Source organism: Eurosta solidaginis, chromosome 1, assembly GCF_040869045.1.
Source record: "Eurosta solidaginis isolate ZX-2024a chromosome 1, ASM4086904v1, whole genome shotgun sequence".
NCBI lineage: Eukaryota > Metazoa > Arthropoda > Insecta > Diptera > Tephritidae > Eurosta > Eurosta solidaginis.
In genome coordinates, this window is record NC_090319.1 from 73087395 (window position 1) to 73109781 (window position 22387).

At 35.6% G+C, this 22387-nt stretch overlaps 1 protein-coding gene across 19 annotated transcripts in view; it reads right to left on the bottom strand.

Annotated features, from left to right (window-relative positions):
- The window catches only part of Dys (Dystrophin), a 1130370-nt gene that overhangs the window by 753307 nt on the left and 354676 nt on the right, over nt 1-22387 (bottom strand). The window contains exon 1 of one of the 19 annotated variants that reach the window (XM_067758271.1): nt 17330-18469. The exons of 16 other annotated variants lie outside the window; for them this stretch is intronic. The gene's annotated coding sequence lies outside the window, so the exon portion shown is untranslated. Of the gene's footprint in view, nt 1-16758; nt 18470-22387 lie in introns of those variants that run through there. 2 more of the 19 variants (XM_067758269.1, XM_067758268.1) reach the window with 2 other exon arrangements.

Consider the following 22387-nt stretch of genomic DNA (forward strand, 5'->3'; position numbering starts at 1 on the left):
AGTGGCATAAATTAAACGACACAAGCAGTCTCTAAACCCTACTTTTTGGAAAAACGATATTTAGCTCAAGATAATAGGTAGAAAATTATTTCAGACAGACGTTAAAGCGTGGGACATTAGACGCTTAGGGGAGAGAACTACGGGACCCGCTTTGCTATACCTCCTGCAGAGACTACCTAAGCAACCAAAATAGAAAATGGTATACTAAGCTGTCGGCTAGATCAGTGTTGTTAACACTATAACAAAACAAGTAGGGAAGTTTAAGTTCGGGTCTAACCGAACATTACATACTCAGTTGAGAGCTATGGTGACAACATAAGGGAAAATAACCATGTAGGAAAATGAACCGAGGGTAACCCTGGAATGTGTTTTTATGACATGTGTATCAAATAAAAGGGGTTAATGAGTATTTTAAAAGGGAATGGGCCTTAGTTCTATAGGTGGTCGCCTTTTCGAGATATCGCCATAAAGGTGGACCAGGGGTGACTCTAGAATATGTTTGTACCATATGGGTATCAAACGAAAGGTGTTAATGAGTATTTTAAAAGGAGTGGTGGTAGTTGTATATGTGAAGGCGTTTTCCAGATATCGACCAAAATGTGGACCAGGGTGACCCAGAACATCATCTGTTGGATACCGCTAATTTATTTATATATGTAATACCACGAACAGTACTCCTGCCAAGATTTCAAGGGTTTTTTATTTCGCCCTGCAGAACTTTTTCATTTTCTTCTACTTAATATGGTAGGTGTCACACCCATTTTACAAAGTTTTTTTCTAAAGTTATATTTTGCGTCAATAAACCAATCCAATTACCATGTTTCATCCCTTTTTTCTTATTTGTTTTTTTTTCATTTTTCGTAATTTTCGATATCGAAAAAGTGGGCGTGGTCATAGTCGGATTTCGGCCATTTTATACACCAATGCAAAGTGAGTTCAGGTAAAAACGTGAACTGAGTTTAGTAAAGATATATCGATTTTTGCTCAAGTTATCGTGTTAAAGGCCGAGCGGAAGGACAGACGGTTGACGGTTGGCTTCAACAGATTTCGCCCTTTTTCACAGAAATAAGTTATCGTCCTAGAATCTAAGCCTCTACCAAATTTCACAAGGATCGGTAAATTTTTGTTCGACTTATGGCATTAAAAGTATCCTAGACAAATTAAATGAAAAAGGGCGGAGCCACGCCCATTTTGAAATTGTCTTTTATTTTTGTATTTTGTTGCACCATATCTTTACTGGAGTTGAATGTTGACATAATTTACTTATATACTGTAAAGATATTAAATTTTTTGTTAAAATTTTATTTAAAAAAAATTGTTTGTTTAAACTAGAAGAAATTATAGATTGTAGAAACCTTACTCACATCTCAAAATAGGGCTGGATGTAGTTTTTAATTATGGGCTTTCTACTTGAACGCGAGGCAAAATCGTTGGGCTTATTGGGTCTTCGTACACTCATACATTCTAAGGTTTGTTATTCTCACTAACACCACAGCAGTTTTCAGAAGTAAACAGTGTTTACTTTTAAGCGAAAAAAGAAACAGCAAGTGTGTGAAACAACAAAAACAACAAAAGAGCTCATAGTTATTTTGTGAGCATTTTTTGTTGGCAATGAAGTGGTTACAATTTAGATTGTGACAGCACAGTAAGCAACATACTTGACAAAGGGGGATATTTTTGTAGAAGATTTGTGTGATATGTGTGAATGTGTTTGTGAAGAAACGCAAAAAATTATAAAATATTTCTACTAAAACAGTATCTAAGCTAAAAGTGCGCGGTTCAAGTAAGATTATTTACTAGAATTTGTCAAGGAAAGTTAAAATGATAAAATGTGATCTATTTGAATTTAGTTTAGTGTTTACAGGGCCACACTAGGTATGGGCGCAGCAGCCCGCGATATATTGGAGAGTGAGTGCAAGGTGAAACAGTAGGGTATGCGTACTTAGAAGGGAAATCCGTGAGACAAAATGGCATGAAGGCGGGCGCTTAAGATGCTAGCTGATAGGAATGGTGTACGAAAATTCTACCATAAAGTCCAGCGGATAACGGAATATTTTAAGAGCGAGGCAGATTCCTGCAGAATCGCTAATGGCGATCTGATAACTGACGTACTGAGTGTGCTTACTCTGTAGAGTTCACGTCATTACTAGCAAGCGAAGGAAAACGATACCCTAAACGCTGACGAAAACAGCTGATGAAAAACAGCGTTAATGGCCATATTCGGACTAAAAAAATACGAGGCGTCCGGTAGTGACGGACCGCCCGCCGATCAAAAATATATTGCATAATATCCTAAGCATAATATGGTCGGATAAGTGCATGCCTCCAAATTGGAATTTAAGTGTTCTCTGACCAATCTACAAGAGAGGCGATCCGGCGATCGTATTTTCAGCCTGCCTTAAAAAGGTTCTATATAGCGAAAGACTGAAGCCCATAGTCAACGAACTGATTGGACCTGATCACTGGGCCTTCAGACCTGGTTAATCTACTAGCTACCGGATTTTCTTTTATGCTGGATATTATGGATGTTGCTTTTATGCTTCGAAGTCGGAATTAAAGTTCCGCGCAAAATTAACAAGACACTGCCCAATGACCTTGAGTAATACCATCAGCTCGGGTAGGATTGGGAAGGAGTTGTCCAAGTCATTCAAAATCAAACGAGGCTTCAGACAAGGCGACTCCCTTTCTTTAACATAATGCGGGGTAAGATAATTTTAGTAGCAGAACTAAACCGTGATGGTACAATCTATTATAATCGCGTATGCTGATGTAGCATTAGCAAAAATATAATAAAGCATCATATGTGGTTGGGGCTTTAGTTGTACTTGACAGGCGCACGCAGTGGCAACACGCATGTCAGGTACAACTGCAGCCAACGTCACACAAAAAAGAAATAAAAAATAAGATAGAGGAAAAAAAGAATGAAGCGTTACTATATTTTCGACACTGTAAAACTTGGACACGTTTCTCAATTTTTTCTTCAATAAACCCCAAGTAAAGTTTTAAATCGAATTAAAGTTTTTTATTACAACCTGAATGAGTTACTGGCGAAGGAGACCGCCTGTTGAAGAATTTTAGATAACAGGTGACACAACACTGATGATATTGTAATTATTATTCTTAACAAATGCGCCGGCAGTTCTGCATTCTCTACATTATATAAAGAGGTAAAAAAGTAGGTGTTGCCATAAAGGAGGACAAAACAAAGTACTTGCTGTCATCCAAGAAAGAATCGGCGCATTCCCGCTTGGGCAACCACGTCTCTGTTGACGATATCGTCTATTTGTGAACCAGCATTTACAGCGAATACTATTTCAGCTTAAAAATCAAACGGAGAATAACTCTTGCCAAAAAGCGCTACTTTGGACTGAAATAGAAAGGTAAAAGCCTCTCAAGACGAAAAAAGTCACACTCTACAAGTCGCTCATCATAGCTGTTCTGATATATTGCTCGGAAACATGAACAGTGTCGAGAAAATATCTTTCTTGGAGAGTTCGCGAAAGAAGTTCTCGATACGGATTAGGGTATGTCCGTGATGCCGAGGGAGGGTGTCGAAGGAGTTATAGTGACGAGATTTACCCAGATATGAAGACAGCGCATCGAATAGAAATCTTAAGGCTTCCACGATCTCGTTCCTAGTTTATGGAAATCTTCTATAGTTGTGCCATTAGAAAAAGTGAAAAATACCATCAAAGCTGAGGAGATAAGACCTATTAACACGTTACAATGTGATGAAAAAATTTTGGAAACAGTGGTAAAAAATCAGCTGGTAAAATATTTAGAAGATAATGTAATTATTATACCTCAACAATCTGGTTTTCGAAAAAAACATTCATGTGAAAGTGCTTTGAATTTGGTTTTAGCTAACTGGAAAGAAGACTTAAGCAGGAAAAAACACATATTAGCTGTGTTTTTGGATTTAAAGCGTGCATTCGAGACGATCGACCAAAAATTAATGCTGAAAAAGCTTTCTTGCATTGGCGTTTCTGGTATAGAACTAAAATGGTTTCAAGACTTCCTAATTAACAGATACCAAAGAACAGTGATTGGAACGTCCGTATCGGATAAAAGGGAGGTACCTGTTGGTCTACCTCAAGGGTCTGTGCTGGCACCCATAATGTTCAATATATATATTAATGATATAACTAGCTCCATTAAGCACTGTGAAATAAAATTGTTTGCTGATGATACATTGCTGATGATAAGTGGGAACAATATTACTGAAATATATGCTAAGCTACAAGAAGATCTTAACAGCGTGTATGGTTGGTTATGCGTAAACAGACTAAAAGTGAATGTCAATAAAACGAAATTTATGGTTATATCTAGACGCAATTTTCAAAACAATGAGCTACAAAACTTAAATATAAATAACGAACTAATTGAAAAAGTCAGCATTATAAAATACTTGGAAACAAAAATAGATGATAAGCTGAATTTCAACGAGCACGTGGATTATACGGTAGGAAAAATAGCGAAAAAGTTATATTTTACACAACGAACCTGCAAATATTTAAATAGAAGGTATAAAATCATCGTCTACAGATCTATAATCGAACCTAATTTTATTTATTGCCCAACTATATTTTTCATCTTGCGAGATAGTCAGATATACAAGCTACAAAAGCAACAGAACCGCGCTATGAGATTCATTCTCAAAAAACGGTATGACACACCTATCAGAGACATGCTATGCTCTCTTAATTGGCTTAGCATTGGACAGCAACTTTTTTATTATACCATAAAATTTATTAAAAACATAATAGAAGGAACTTTGCCTGCGTATTTGAGGACTAATATAAAATATGTAAAAGATGTGCACTCTGTAAATACTCGTAATAAAAATGATTTTAATCTGCCGGCTTATAAAACTGAAGCAGACAAATGTAATCTGTATTATAAAGGTCTTAAATCATATAATGAACTACCGATTGATATTAAATCATGTCATTCCAATAAATTTAAACAAAAATTGTACAATTATTGCAGAACACTACCAATTTAGTGCTGGACAGGCGGACTTCCATAGCATCGATAGAAGTGCAGCGAAACTATACTGCTGTGTAGCGCCAAGACTTCCAAGCTCTTGTGCGCATACAAAAAAGGTTGCCGAAGCACATACTGAAACGCATCACTCGATTAACTCAGTGCATCGCCGTGCAGATGTTGCCTTCGCGCTTTACTAACATGCGTAAAATGCCTACATACTACATAATCGCAACGCTTTGTTCGCATGATCTGGAAGTCTCCCATCCATAGTACTCCAAGGTAGGACATAGATGTAACTATTCTAGATTGCATAGTCCAGAAGACAATTATAAACATGTAAAATAGATTTAAGTTAGGCTTAGGAAAGCCGTAATAAATAAATACATTATACATTATACATTATACAAACAGTAATAGTTGGCGTGACCTGTTACGAAACCACTAAAAATTGCTTGGGCGGTTAAGCGCCAATTAATTTTGATGAATCATGAAATTCAAGCTAGTATCCAAATGTGGTGTAAGCTATCCAAACTAAAAACAAACCTACACATTATCAGACTTTAATTAATAACGAACAAATTAAAAAATAAATGGTATTTACGTTAAACACTTAGTAATTAAATTATTGAAAAATTCCACAAAAAATGGCCCTCTGCTGCAAATATTATTTAGGTTTCTCCATTGCATGCAACATACACAGTCAATAGAACCCACATTTTTCCACTTAAAAAATATTCAGAAAGTCACGGAAGCATTTCGATTGCCTGGTAATCTTAATTATTATATTTTAATCGCCTTTGGCTATGTTCTGGCTTTAAGTGAGTAAAGTGGCTGGCGGCTGGTCGTATTGCTGCCAACTAGAATTTTTATTAGCTACCGTTGATTGTTGGGCTACACTTTTGCTTTTACAACAACACAGCACCTTCACCGTACCATCACCACCATCCTTAAAATTATATGTAGCTGTAGTTTTGTGCTTGCGCATTGATTCAATAAAGTAAATTGATTTCGAATATTTGATTAGGCAAAATTTTGTAACATTTGAAAGAAATCAATTGAAAGTCAATTGTATGAATGCCTTAAATGCTTATATGAAGTAAAGAAGCTATAAATGACGCAAATAAAATATCTGAAGATTTTACAATGGGAGGAAATTGATGTTAAAGTTCAAAAAATGACCTTAAAATAAAATAATAAAAAGGAACAAAGAATCAAAGAATATGTAGAACGGAATAAGTTTTTATAACCGCATACTTTATTTGACCATAAAATATAAAAACAGATTGTTCTTGAAGACTTAAGGCCGATATTTAAATAACACAAATTAGAGTTCGCCCAATGATTTCATTTTCTACATTTTTTTTTCCTTTGGTTTTCTTTCAATTTTTCAGTTTCCTTTCTTCTCCTTCTATTTCCTTTCTATACTTTTCCATTCCTTTCATTTTTTGTCATACTTTATTTGATTAAAATTTTTATATTGTAATTTTTTGATTTTTTTTTTAATTAAATTTTTTAGTTTTAAATTGTTTTATATTGTATTTTCTTTTATTTTATTTATTATTTTATTTTAATTATTTTAATTTTAATTATTTTATTTTATTATTATTTTATATTTTATTTTATTATGTTTTACTTTACCAATTTTTTTTATTTATTTTTATTTTATTTCATTTCAAATATCATCAAAATAATATATAATAAAATATCTCAAGCACTTATGTCGCGGCCTAGCGTTCGTCGTAGGTCTTAATTAGTAGACCAAGATACCGCGTTTCAAAATTTTCTTACGCCCCGAAATTTTCAAGTTATTGTTGAAACACTGTTTTTCTTGTACCTCGCGCTTTCAAAAATTCGTTACTCCGTCATTTTTCCATTAACTTTTGATTGCTTAATAGTTTTGGAAAGCCGAAAGATAAGGCTTCAAAAATATATATATTTGTCTACACTTTTTATAGCAAATTTTTGAGATTTTTAAAAGTTATCTAAAATTTTCTCGTTTTTTTTTTTTAATTTTTCAAAGTTTGACGGCTTTTTAATGTATCATTTCTTTAATGAATTATTTTTTTCTTAAAGAGATTGAGAGAATATTCTGTCTCGAGTAAAAAAAATACTGGTTGATCAAATTCGGTTAAGAATTGTTGAAATGACAACACTTATTGTGAACAAACAAATTCTGCTCTCATTGTAGAACCATATTGCGCCGTCTCAGGATTGAATGCATGATTTCAGTATATCGTCGCCGTTGTTTTGAGCATTCTCTATGCTTCGTTTAACCTTCTTTTTTTTTTTGTGATTTAATTATGAAACAAAGATAAACAAAATTATTTACTTTTATTAAAATTACTTACTATTTAATTATTTACTTTTTGGGGAATAACATAAGCGCCAACTACGTAGAAATAGTGAATGAGTTTCTAGAGGCTTATGGGCAGATGGGGTGCAGAATGTCAATCAAAGTCCATTTTCTGCATTCACATTTGGATTTCTTCCCGGTTCCATCAGGAACTATTAGAGATCGAAAAACGCTTTGTCGGAAAAAGTCAGATCAGAATGCTGACAAATTATTGCTGGTCTCTAAAACGCGATACTGACGATGTGGCTTATAAACGTAGAAGATCTAGCAAATATTTTTAACAACTATCGAAATTCGAAGTTTTTTTTGTATTAAGTGCATAAAATAATACAAAATTTTATGTAAATATATTTGCAACTATTTATTTCTTTATTTTTTCTCTTCAACGTAGGAGCGAAATTAAATTACTGGAGAGATGATATAGATAAATAAAAAATATCGAAATTGTTTAAATAATTAAAATCAATAATTGGAATTTTGTTATAACAAAAAATAATTGGTGGAATAAAAGAAACGATAAGAATGCTCAATACGATGGCAGCGATTTACCGAAATCATACAATTAATCCTGACATGACGCGATATCGATTGTACAATGAGAGCAGAATTTTCTTGTTCACAAAATGTCTTCTTATTTAAACAATTCTTACCCAAACTTGATCAACCAGCACTTTTTTTACTCGACATAGAATATTCTCTCAATTTCTTAAAAAAAAAAAGTTTTATTACTGAAATGATACATTAAAAAGCCGTCAAACTTTGAAAAATTAAAAAAAACGAGAAAATTTTAGATAACTTTTAAAAAATCTCAAAAATTTCCTATAATAAGTGTAGACAAATATATATATATTTTTGAAGCCCTATCTTTCGGATTTCCAAAACTGTTAAGCAATCAAAAATTCATGGAAAAATGACGGAGTAATGAATTTTTGAATGAGCGAGGTACAAGAAAAACAGTTTTTTAACAATAACTTGAAAATTTTGGGGTGCTAGAAAATTTTGAAACACGGCATCTTGATCTACTCATAACACCGGACACTAGGTCGCTATTAAAATGTAAAATCAGTGTAACACAGTGTAATTTCTTTTGCTCTTCTTTTCTATTCTTCCCTTTCCTTTATTTTACTTCATTTTATTTTATTTTTTTAAATATATTTTTTTTAAATTTTATTTTATTAAATCTTAAAATTTGCCTCTTATGGCATTTCATTTTTTTGTTTTATTTTATTTTATTTACCAACAAGAAAGTACGCAAAATTATTGCAACCAACAAATTATTCCAATTTCAGTATTATCGCTTGGTTTTTATAATCACTTTGAATATCAGCAAAATAAATTACACATTTACTCATATTTGCTGAATCTCACGCTATACTTAAAAAAAAAAATACGAAGAGTTTGTACATACATTCATTTGCTCCCGATATCAAATCTGAGGTCCTCTGCATGAGGCATGCTGGTTTTCACTTGCCCTTACCAACTCAGTGGAGGTGCCAACTTTCATCTACCTCCAAATTGCTTTTTCGGTTTAAATACTTTCATTCGCTGCAGTATCTTTATAGCTGCGTAAAGCTCAGACAACTCGTCATTATACCTTCTTCGAAAGGACTATACATCTTCCTGAGAACTTTTCTCTTGAGCCCTACAAGGCCCGTCTAATCTTATATCGACATCGTCCATTATTCCCAGCCATACATCACGACTGGTATAATGAGCGACTTGTAACGCGCGATTTTTGTTTGTCGATATAGGACTTTACTTTTCAATTGCCTACTTGGTCCAAAGTAACACGTGTTGGCACGAGTTATGCTCCATTTAACTCCATTTCATAACTGGCTTTTTTTGCTCTTAATATTGGCTCCCAAATAGACGAAATCTTTCACATTCTCAATTTATTTATATCCGTCAATAGAGACGTAGCTACCAAAGCTCAATTGTGCCGATTTTTTCGTGGGTGCAAGCAAATACTTCGTCTTACCTCATCTATTGTAAAACCCACTTTTTTGCCTTTTTATCTTACCTAGAGAAGGCAGAACTCCCGGCGCGTTTGTTAAGGGCAAAGAAATCAATATCATCAGCAAATGTCAGTAAATGTACGCTCCTGTACAAGATTGCACCACAACGGCGTACTGTTCAAAAAATCGCTCAAAAGGGAGCCACGTCATTTTGAATCCTTACGGAGCTAGTGGTGTTACTTAACCTCATTTGCCAGAGCCTTATTAATCTTGCAGGGAACTTAAATTCCGGCAAAGCAGCATGCAAGCAGCTACGTTTCGCACTGTCAAAGGCTGTTTTGAAGCGGACAAGAAGAAGGTGAAATTTTCTTATCGTGAGTCCTCTCCAGGATCTGGCGGATCGTTAAGATCTGGTCATTAGTAGGTTTACAAGGTCTGAGGCGACACTAATAAGGTCCAAGGATTATGGCTGACTATTTGGCGTGGTTTGCGTGATCGCCTTTCTTGTGCATTGGGCAGAGCACACTTAAATTCTCGAATAGAAGCACGTGCTTATATGACCATATTTTGCATAGGAGTTGATGCATGGCCTTTGTCAACTCTTTGCTTTCGTGATAGAACAGATCGGCGAGTAGCTCGTCATTATCTGGCACCTTGTGATTTTTTAGCTGAGATATTGCATTCTCACTTCGTCATGGTCGGGTGCCGAAACGCGTGTTCTATCATTGGTGATTAGAGTATCGGTTTCGTCTTCTTCTTCGCCGGCTAGGAATGCGTAGAAGTGTCCCCGCCACACTTAAGCACACTCTGTGCGTTAGTTGCTGTGTCGCCATTATCATGTCTGCATGAATTTCCCCCAGTATTGAAACTATCCAATATCCGCCGGATTTTTTGGCAGAATTTTCGGACATTAGTTCTATATGTCAGCACCTAGCACTCACGCCGTTCTGGCTTACGTTTTTTTTTTTTTTTTTTCTAAATAGGAGTCTCTCTTCCTCTTCGCCATTATACTATAGCAATACTTCGAAGATTTACGCTATCGATTAAGTGGGTGTGTTTTTAATTTCACTTAAGCCATTATTAACAGCCAAGAGCAATTGTTTTAAGAAGCCACCATTCACAGAAATGCCTTTTAAGCTTAGCTATGTAAGCTTAGCTTTGTTTAAATTATGCCTGCTTTTCTTCTAATTAGGTAGATGTGAAAATATTTTGCTTCTAATAACAAAGTGCCAATTCATCGCTTCATATTTATAATTACAAATGGCTAAAAGCATACGCCAATATGCAATTTAATCATATAAATTGGTATAACAAAGCATAAATACACATAAATATGTAAATATTTGCCAATTTTGTATGATCCATATCCTTTGCATGTGCTCTACCACACAGTTTTGCATTTAATTGTTGCAACGAATGGCATAAATTAATTGAAATTTATGTGTGAGCTGGTAGGCAGTATGTGTAAACATACCACATTCGGTCACACAAACAAGCACGTGCTAATACGTCAGCAAATTTCACATTATAAATATGTACTTTAGCACATTTAAATACACACATATTTACATATACACATTGTGTTAAATTTTGGTAAATAAGGCGTAATCTTTACACAGGCAAATGCTTATGAGTCTATGCAAGCACACAAACGCACGCGCACACACCTATATATAGATGCGCCTAAAATTGTGCAACGTTATGAATTTAATATGCCTAACGGTGTGGTTGGCATAACTAGTGATGGGATTTTACCGGGTATTTACCATTTTTATGGGTAAATACCAGGAAAACACACGGAATATTCCTTTTTTATACTCAGAGTGCTTTGCACACAGAGTATATTAACTTTGATTGGATAACGGTTGGTTGTACAGGTATAAAGGAATCGAGATAGATATAGACTTCCATATATCAAAATCATCAGTATCGAAACAAAATTTGATTGAGCCATGTCCGTCCGTCCGTCTGTCCCTTAACACGATAACTTGAGTAAATATTGAGGTGTCTTCACCAAATTTGGTACACGAGCTTATCTGGACCCAGAATAGATTAGTATTGACAAGTAAGGAAGGCTAAGTTCGGGTGTAACCGAACATTACATACTCAGTTGAGAGCTATGGAGACAAAATAAGGAAAATCACCATGTAGGAAAATGAACCTAGGGTAACCCTGGAATGTGGTTGTATGACATGTGTATCAAATGGAAGGTATTAAAGAGTATTTTAAGAGAGAGTAGGCCATAGTTCTATGGATGGACGCCATTTAGGGATATCGCCATAAAGGTGGACCAGGGCTGACTCTAGAATTTGTTTGTACGATATGGGTATCAAATGAAAGGTGGTAATGAGTATTTTAAAAGGGAATGGGCTTTAGTTCTATAGGTGAACGCCTTTTCGAGAAATTGCCATAAAGGTGGACCAGGGGTGACTCTAGAATATGTTTGTACGATATGGGTATCAAATGAAAGCTGTTAATGAGTATTTTGAAAAGGAGTGATCCTTAGTTTAATAGGATATCAAATTAAAGGTATTAATGAGGGTTTTAAAAGCGAGTGGCCCTTAGATGTATATGTGAAGGCGTTCTCGCGATATCGACCAAAATGTGGACCAGGTGATCCAGAAAATCATCTGTCGGGTACCGCTAATTTATTTATATATGTCATACCACGAACAGTATTCCTGCCAAGATTCCAAGGGCTTTTGATTTCGCCCTGCAGATCTTTTTCATTTTCTTCTACTTAATATGGTAGGTGTCACACCCATTTTACAAAGATTTTTCTAAAGTTATATTTTGCGTCAATAAACCAATCCAGTTACCATGTTTCATCCCTTTTTTCGTATTTGGTATAGAATTACGGCATTTTTTTCATTTTTCGTAATTTTCGATATCGATAAAGTGGGCGTGGTTATGGTCGGATTTCGGCCATTTTTTATACCAAGATAAAGTGAGTTCAGATAAGTACGTGGGCTAAATTTAGTAAAGATATATAGGTTTTTGCTCAAGTTATTGTGTTAATGGCCCAGCGGAAGGACAGACGGTGGACTGTGTATAAAAACTGGGCGTGGCTTCCACCGATTTCGCCCATTTTCACAGAGAACAGTTATCGTCATAGAATCTATGCCTCTACCAAATTTGAGAAGGATTGGTAAATTTTTGTTCGACTTATGGCATTAAAAGTGTTCTAGACAAACTAAATGAAAATGGGCGGAGCCACGCCCATTTTGAAATTTTCTTTTATTTTTGTGTTTTGTTGCATCATATCATTACTGGAGTTGAATTTTGACTTAATTTACTTATATACAGTAAAGATATTAAATTTTTTGTTTGTTTGAATTTAAAAAAAAAATTTTTTAAGAAGTGGGCGTGTTCTTCATCTAATTTTGCTAATTTATATTTAGCTCATATATAGTAATAGTAGTAACGTTCTTGCCAAATTTCATCATGATAACTTCAACGACTCCCAAATTACAGCTTGCAAAACTTTTAAATTACCTTCTTGTAAAAGTGGGCCGTGCCACGCCCATTGTCCAAAATCTTACAAATTTTCTATTCTGCGTCATAACGTCAACCCATCTACCAAGTTTCATCGCTTTAGCCGCCTTTGGCAATGAATAATCGCATTTTTTTGGTTTTTCGAAATTATCGATATCGAAAAAGTGGGCGTGGTTATATTCCGATATCGTTCATTTTAAATAGCGATCTGAGATGAGTGCCCAGGAATCTACGTACCAAATTTCATCAAGATACCTCAAAATTTACTCAAGTTATCGTGTTAACGGACAGACGGACGGACGGACGGACATGGCTCAATCAAATTTTTTTTCGATACTGATGATTTCGATATATGGAAGTCTGTATCTATCTCGATTCCTTTATAGCTGTACAACCAACCGTTTTCCAATCAAAGTTAATATACTCTGTGAGCTCTGCTCAACTGAGTATAAAAATGAGCGAAATCGGATGATAAGCACGCCCACTTTTTATATATATAACATTTTTGAAACACACAAAAACCCTGGTTATTTAGTAAATATTACACCTAGAATGCAAAGATATAGCTTATTTTATTCGTCCACGGCCCTTTTAAAAATCTTTTATATAAAATTGGGCGTGGTCCTTAACCGATTTCGTTAATTTTTCTTCAAAGCATTCCCTATAGTAAAGGCATCCTCTCTGCCGAATTTTGTTACGATAGGTTTAACGATTTTGGTTTATGATTAATAATATTTGTAAAATTGATTTTATCACAATTGGGCGGTGCCACACCCATTTAAAAAAAAAATTCAAATTTTTACCAAGAGTCTCAATATCAGTCCACACGTCAACTTTCAATATTATAGGTGTATTATTTAAAATGTGATATATACATATAAAAAGTGGGCGTGGTTATCATCCGATTGCGCTCATTTTCAATTCCAACCTATTCCAGATAAGCTCGTGTACCAAATTTGGTGAAGACACCTCAATATTTACTCAAGTTATCGTGTTAAGGGACAGACGGACGGACGGACATGGCTCAATCGAATTTTTTTTCGATATTGATGACTTTGATTTATGAAATTCTATATCTATATCGATTCATTTATACCTGTACAACCAACCGTTATCCAATCAAAGTTAATATACTCTGTGTGCAAAGCTCTCTGAGTATAAAAATGTACATTTTAAAACTCACAGTTACTGAATCTGAATAGGGTACACATATTTACGCAAAGAAAGTTACCCCCAAACACGCTCGTGGCGCTCATAATTTCTGAATCCGAAAAATAAGTTGGAAATTTAGGGATCAGAGAAATCATCATTTATCAATAATTTTTAATTTGTGAATTTGAAACAAATTTCATATTTTGTTACGACAATTTTTCATTTTAATAAAAAATTAATTACAATTGCACATTTTTGTTAACCTTGCTTGTCTCTTTGGTATTAGCGTCGACGTTTTTCTGCTCGCGTGGACGCTTTAACACATTTTTAATGTGACCGCCAAGTTATCGCGCTTTGTCCTGCTGTGGGTCGGTCCATAGAGTTATGCGGCAATAAGCGCTCACGATACCTAATATATATGCCAAATAGGTTTAATATATCGGAGTTCAATATCGTTAAAAATGACGCCGGAAAGAGTTTCAGTAGAGGTTAAATATGCCCTGTTCAAAAGTCTTTTAAGATTCATATAGGACTCTTATTTAGGCTAAAATGATATATGTTAATAGGCTCATAAAGGACGATCACTACAAGAAGTGAAATGTATTAATTCCGGGATCCCAAATGAGCTTGTAAACGCTCCGATTTAGATATTTTTTCTCACTCTTTTTTAACTTAAAATTTTTACTAATTTACCGGGTATTTACCATTTGAGTATTTATCCCTTTCCCATCTCTAGGCATAACACAAAACAAATTATGGTCAATGTAGGTAATGCATTAAAAAAAAGGATATTTAATCGTATTTTGAGTTAAATTTCACTGATAAAAAATGTGCAAAAAATTCATACGCAAACGGAAATCAGCACAAACGGATACGAAATTTGCAAAAAGCGGAAATTAAACAAGCCTCACAGTTTTTTGTTTTTTTTTTTTTTTTTTTGTGTGTGATATATTATACAGATTTGAATTGAATTTCATGTGAGATAGTTAGTTCGCTAACATTTGATGTAAAAAAAACGTCATTCAACTATTTTTAGTAGCAAACACGTGAAGACTTTTAAATTTTTTTATGTTGCTGCACGCCTAACAACACAGCGCCCAGAACTGCCACAGTATTTCTTGTTATGTCGCCAGAACATTGTCTGAGGGAAGAATACTTTCCATAAAGTAGAGAAATGAAATGCTGAAAAAACTGTTTCTGCTGAATATCCAAAAATTGGGCATCCCAATAGACATAGATGAGTCAGTGGGCTTCTACTACTGATAAATCATAATTGATATTTAATTGCAATAAATGATTATAGATTTTTTCAGAACTCCTCCGCTTATTTTTTTGTAACAGGAATAGTTTCTCTGATCTATCGTAGGAACCCATATGACATATGGAGCCATATGGCCATATGTGACGGATTTATTTTTGCTGAGGTATGCCCAGTCCATCCAGGGTTCCTAGGATAAATCGGAGAACCTATTCCTGTCACAAGAAAATAAACAGAGGAGTTTTGGAAAAACGTTATAATGTTTATTTCAATCAAAATATCCTTAACAGCTACTCCTATTCTCTTGCCCTGTCTCAATAAGAGTAGGTGAGGTAGAACCCCTCTGCTCAGCTCTCCGTCAGTTGGAGTAGGAACATCCTACCGAATATAAAAACTATACACGAAATGAAGTGAAAACCTTCAGGTTGCGTTTCTAGACGACGAAACAGATTTAAATGTAGGTATGATTAGGTCATTTGTACGATCGGATCTTGTGAAAGTAAGCTTATTATAAAGGCATAGTGGCGTTTTAGTTAGAATTAGTCAATGAAGGAAAATGCAGCTCCTGGATTTAAGGTAGTTAGAAATTTGACATCCCAAAAGGCTAGACTTCCATCGAGATACATGATCAAACTTTTGCAGTCCATACACGTAACGTGTGATATAGTTAAAGGCCACATCCATTTTATTAGCAGAATGCGAATCGAGCTTGTTGTAGATCAATTCAGCGTATGTCAAATAAGGTAGAATTAGCTGAACAGCCAGTTTTAGCCTTATGTTACAGGGAGTAAACATAGCCGATAGCCGTAAGTGCTGCAGAGCACCATATACCTTACCTATGGCTAAGATGAGCACATGTCAAGCTTGAGTTGATTACAAAGCCAAGGTTTGTAATTTTATTCGCTAGCGTTGTTTAGGCGGTACCTATGTAGAGAGGTGGAATTCTCGTCTAAATCAACTTTCTCTTTGGGATAGGCATAAAAAACGTTTTATTAAAGTTGAGACACAGCTCCCTATTATTAGCACAAAGGGAAATAAATGAAATGTCAGCATTAAGTTTCGAACACAAATCATCAACTTCATCAATGCGGCTAGACAGATAAAGTTGAACATCATCCGCATAGGCATGCATACTGACGAATTCGCAGACCGTAAAAATTTCATTGATGAATAAACTAAATAACAGTGGGCCAAGGATTGATCCCTGTGGCACACCGCAGACTATTTCGCTAAGGCATGACATTTTGGACCCGATTATTATGCGCTGGTGTCGGGTAGTTAAATAGCTGTTGATTAGTGCCAATGAATCATCACTAAAGCCAAAGTAAGCCTTTAGCTTAGCGCAAAGCAACTGACGGTCAACGGGGTCAAATGCCTTAGAAAAAGAAAGTAGACAAAGTAGCGTTACAAAGTTTGCATCAAAATGAACACGAATATCGTCAAGAATCTTAAGCATTGCTGTTGCGCAACTATGCTTGGCCCTAAGACCAGACTTAACAGATGACAGCAGCTGATTATTTTGTATGCGATGCGTGATTTGTCCAGCTTATACTCACCGCACAAGCTTGTTTTTAGAATTTGATATGAATTCGTAAAAAACTTCACACCTATATGTCAATGGCTTTTTCAATATGAGCACAAAGGGTTTCATACCATTTCACTTTATGAAAAAAAAAATTGTATTTAGATTAAAAAAAGATGCAGTATTTTAGTTTATTTTATATTTTTAATTCGTTTATTTTTGATACTCTATTTTGATATATATATATTTTTTTTATGGAAATTATATTAATTTTTTTTTGTTTTTTGATTCACAACTTTTTGTTTGAACTTGATCAGCACCACGCTTAACTTTTATTTGATTTTATCATAACCAATATGTGTTGGTCATTTACATATGAATGACTATTTAATGTGAATATCTTCAATTTTACACTTACAACAATTTATACTTCCGACATACACTACTAAATTATTCACAAATAAGAAATCTTTTGTCTAACCCACTTATTCGTTTTGCATATATTTTTATGCACATTTTAAGCAACTAAGCCTTTTTCTGATTTTTTTAGAAGATTTTTAATTTTTTTTAAGATGCCGTGTTTCATAATTTATTAAAACTACTACCTCATTTTTTATTACTTTTTTTTTTTTCAATTTTCACACGCGCGCGTTTCACTTCAGACAATCTTCCGCTTCAGCCATGCAATACGGAGAAATTCAAAACACGAACTGATTTCCGAGTTGAATTGGCAGCTGTGTGAAAGCATCACATAAAACATACACAAACCTACATTTACCGTTAAGCACATTAAAATACGCAACTTCCTCCTTCACTTACATACTGAGACACATACGAAGCACTTGTCTACAGCATCAAAGTTTCATACACACAAACATGCATAGATAGCGCGTGCCGATACACAATGCTCGGCACTTTCTTTGGAGACTTGAACGAAGACCCAAAAAAAAACAGCAGAATATGTTTACTGTTAGAGCGATAAGAAAGCTCGTGTTATCACTGACACGAGCAAACCGGCAGAGCTGCTAACAAACACAAGCAGCTGATTTAATGCCGCACACAACAAAACCAACAAAATTGGTATGCGTTGACTAAAATATGCGCGCCAAAAATAATGAAAAACCCTCCAAAAACAAAAAAAAAAAAAAACAAAACGAAACAGGTGATTTGTTTGGATTATAATATTTGGAGTAGGGTAGAGTAGTCAAGCCGGCTGATGTTTGGTTGGCCCACTATGACCTCCTAACGTATGTACATATATACGTTAATTTTCCACGCTCTTTTGTAGAGTTTTCTCTCACTAATACTGCCGCACACATACAAACGATGTGTGCAAGCGTTGGTGGTTGTGTCTCGGTATTTCCAGCTTTCATACAATTCCTTTGTTTTGGATGCTGCGCTTTATCAAGCGTTCGTGTTTTGGTTTTCTTTTCTTGTTATATGTAGGTGCACGCGAATTGTTGTAGCAAAACAAAAGTAATAAATGCATGTAGAATGCGTTACAATACGTAAATTAAAACAGCTGTTAAACAGCTGCTATAGAGAGCTTTGCTAACAGCTGTGTATAGGGGTTGAAAATACCGCTAGGCGCGCAGTTAAGCTTTTAACAATAGATGGTGATGAAATTTTTTGCTGCTGTAAGCTATCTGGTATAACTGGTAAGGACAAAATATACAGTACCACCAATGAAATAACCATTATGAAAGCTTCAAGAAGCTCAAGTTTTGTAGAGGTTTTCTTTGTAGAGTTTTGCTTAATAAAAATGTTTCCTTCAGAAATACAACAATACATACTTACAGCAATGGCAAGCCGGTAAGCACTGCACTGAATAGGGTGGTTACAAAAATAGCGAAAGTCTTAAATATAAGGAGTATGCCTTTAGAGTCTTCTTAGACATTGCCTGGGCTTTCAACAATGTCTCTAAACGGTCGATCGGGGATGGTCTTAATAAATTTGAGGGGGGTTGTATGAGACCACGAAATCACTGGATAGGGTCACACCGCAGAACAGGGTTGTCACCTCTGTAATATTTACGGCATACGCATATGACGTTGCCGTTGTAAAGAGTGGAAAGTACTTTCCAACAATTAGCTCTTTGATGGATCTGCTGCTTCGGGATATACAAAGCTGGGTATCTTATGTCAGGTTGACTGCTAACGCGGAGACGACATATATAATATTGTTTACTAAGAAGTAAAAGTCTCAAATTGGACCAGGCTTATGCTAGGAGGGGTGTGACCCTGCAGGAAAAACTTTGCAAAAATAGCTATGATTCCTTCAAAACTGAGTGAGTAGAGTGAAGCAGGCCTCGACGGTATTTATGCGTGTAAAAGAATTGTGCAGTAAACGTGGGTGTATTGCGTTCTCTCTCTCATTGGGTATTTAAAACTATTTTAAAGTGTATTCTATACTATGAAGTATTTACTTAGTCGACAGCCACACAAAAAAGAACCTAACTCAAAATATATGAGGGCCTATGAAGGCTATCGAAGCTTTGCATTAGGAGAGCCCTGAAAATTGCCCCGTGAACTGCTCTATATGCCATTCTGCAAATTTTACCTATAGACCTGGTGGCAAAGAACATAGCGTTAACAACGGCAACGAAGCTCACTGCCTCGATGCAGCTTAAGCGCAGACAATACGGCCACAGTAGTATATCGTCATCAATTACAGTACGAGTAAACTCCCTGATACCGTATATGTGCCTCGAAGGGGTTCTTGAAGCCACAGTAGAGGTGTATGATTGGAGCAAGGGTGCCCACATTGCGGACGAGGAGATACAAGTGTAGACCGATGGTTCCAAAGTAATGGAAGGAGCGGGATCTGCAGTATACCGTGTTGACCCGGAAATAAACAGATCCTACAAGCTGCCAGATCACTATAGCTTACTTCAGGCGGAAAAAGCCGCCATAACCAAAGCAGTAGAAACACTGGAAGAAAATAGCTTGAACTGCAGCCGCGTCATCTTTTACATTGACAGCCAAGCAACAATTGGCTACGTGGGCTTCCCAAATAGATTGGGTGTGATTAAGAGAAGAGAGGTGCTTATCATCGACCAAGCGGGAAATGCGTGGACTCAAGCGCGGGTATTCAAAGTGTCGAATATAGTGTGTATGTCATACAACCTTAGACTAACAAAGTCACTCTTATCATTCAAAAGAGGGAACTGTAGACTCATGACTGGTATTCTGACTGACCACTGCCTTTTGTCGTCGCATGCTTTTAAATTAGCCTTGGTCATTGATAGCAGATATAGGAAGTGTGGTTTTGGAGGACGAAACGATCGACATTTTGTGCTCCTGCCCTGCCCTGGTTTTTGTTGAGGTTTTCAGTTTTATCGTTAAAGAACTTAAGAACTACCGTCGTACGGTATTTTTCCCATTAGTTTGGCACAATCTAGCTCTTCTATACGAAGACCATTCAAGTATTTTACACGGCTTAATGCTACGTAGGCCTGATCTTTGGCGAAAAGGCAGACCCTAGATATACCACAGCGTTATCCACCGCACACTCATGTATTTTGTGCACTGTGCAAGCTCAATACAGTATAATAATCGATGGTAATATTCCCTCCATTCCGTACGATTTTTCTAAATATTTCAATCCGTGCGGCCCCTAGCGAAACTCTTTGTAATACTAGTCGGACCTATGCGCATCTTGCGCAACAAATATAAAAGTATTGTAACGAATTTAGTACAAATCTTCTTACTTGCCCTTCTGCTAACGTTCGAATCACTAAACTGTTGTATAAATAACTCCACTATTCAATAATGCAAAATGGCCTTTATTGAAGTCCTTCACAATAACACTACTATTGCTCGCCAGATAGCGTCTTAAATCCAACTAATTGTCGCGCCTCTACTGTTGCTGCTTTTATACTGTGCGATTTCCTCGTTGCATCTTCGAGGCGCTTCCAGAAATTACTTAGTTACTGCTATAAAATTATAACTACAGTGCACGTGTATAGCTTCTCATATGCGTGTGTATTTGTGAGCGACACTTCCACAATAATAATTGCATACTTTTGGGAGCATCTCAGATAAGATATCTGCATGTGTTTCTGCGTCTCTTTTCCCCTGCGTGTACGTACATATGTGTAGACATAATGGTTGATATATTGACGTGCATACAAGTCACTGCTTAGCATCGCCTTAGAGATGATAGTACCCCTTAGTGTTGCTGATATTCGTAAAAGTATCATATCAAATATCAACAGAACTCGGCTGTTCTATCAATCAGTCATGTATTAATAAAATCTTACATGCGCTTGCGCTGCCATCTGACAAATGTTAGCAACTGCCGATAATGCAGTGTTAGTTCCAATCAAATATTCACAATAGTGCCATAGTACAAATATATTTCTTTGTGTGCTCACAATCGTTTATTTTTAACAAATTAATTTAATAAAATATAGCTAAACAAAAGCACTACGACCAATAATACCCAAAGCTCGCTAATGGTAAGAATCCCCATCTTTACAACCAAAATTTTATTTATAGATTTGGATTCCAAATAAGAGCGAAAAAGGGACCTGCACATAAAAACAGCAATTACAAATAACATATAAGACCTTTTACATTGTCATCGGCCTCTGAATTATGTCTGAAACCCGATTTCAAATTCAGAACTTCCAAATTCTTATCTATATATTTCGATCCGCGCGGCACCTAACGGATTTTTTCCCTTTTCTTGCATTGTCTCGGTATCTTAGCCTATCTGTGCAGTTTGACGTTTGTAGCTCAATACTTAAAAATCGATTGCAAGATTTGTATTGAGAATGCGGACAATTATTCAACCGATCTAATATAAAGGAAATAAGACACAAAAATCGGAAATAAAAATAGTTGTGCATATGATCATCTTCATATACTTAAAATTTCGACGATAACAGCTGTCTCACATTAATTGTGTGCCTATTGAAAATCCATCAAGGGAGCAACAAAAGTGTTGCAACAATCAATTGATCATCACTTCGAAAAACAAAAACAGATTTTATATGCAGCATACTGATCAAGCACTAAATAGAAAAAAAATTGCATAAACCCAAACCAGAAATGGAAATGAATGGCTTTCATTTGAAGCCAGCAACATCTAATCAGCGGAGTAATAATGGATTGTATGTTTCCAATTATTTAGTTCAATTATGAGGTCACATAAATAAATATGTGTCAGATAACATGCACATACATACATTCAAACATGCCAGTCACACCATTAAATACAGCAGGCTTAAGAATTCATCAATATTTCTATACCTTTCATGAACATGAAATGGTATATTTACTTTAGTCCGATGTTTGTAACGTTGAGAAATATAGAAGATAGACTCACCATTAAGTATACCGAATTGATCAGGGCGACGAACTGAGTTGATATAGCCGTGTCCGTCTGTCCGTCCGTCTGTCTGCTGGAACGCAAGTTAGTCCCTCAAATTTTGAGATATCTCAATGAAATTTGGCACAAGGATGTATTTTTGTATTATATTAGACATTTGTCGGATACGGTAGGATCGGACCACTATAACATATATCTCCCACACAACCGATCGTTCAGATAAGACGATTTTGGTCATTCCTGCCGCAATTTAGAAAGTATAAAGGTGAAACTCCGTGATATATATTCTAATATATCATAGAAGATATCCTGAAAAAATCACTTTGATC